Below are 293 nucleotides of genomic sequence, written 5' to 3'. Positions count from 1 at the left end.
CTCCTCTCGGCCTCAGACTCCACGGGCTGGTGAGGAGTCCGGGGCGTGGGCCGTGGGCCACGGGTAGGGGCGGAGAGGGCCGGGGCTGGGCGCCTGCGCAGACGCCGGGCCGCTGGTGTGATCGAGCTCACGTAGCGAGGGTTGCAGTCGCCTCCTCCTCAGCGCAGCCGTCGCAGTCTGGAGGTTATAAAAGGGCTAACTGGCTCCCTCTGCTGCCCAGTCGCGCCGCCAGCGGGCTGAGGGAAAGGAGTAGGTAGCCGGCCGGGTGCAGGCGACCGGGGACTGAAGCACGC

This window comes from Bison bison, unplaced genomic scaffold (genome assembly GCF_000754665.1).
Source record: "Bison bison bison isolate TAMUID 2011002044 unplaced genomic scaffold, Bison_UMD1.0 scf7180017864309, whole genome shotgun sequence".
In the NCBI taxonomy this organism is placed as follows: domain Eukaryota; kingdom Metazoa; phylum Chordata; class Mammalia; order Artiodactyla; family Bovidae; genus Bison; species Bison bison.
Note: the sequence above shows the minus strand (reverse complement) of the source record.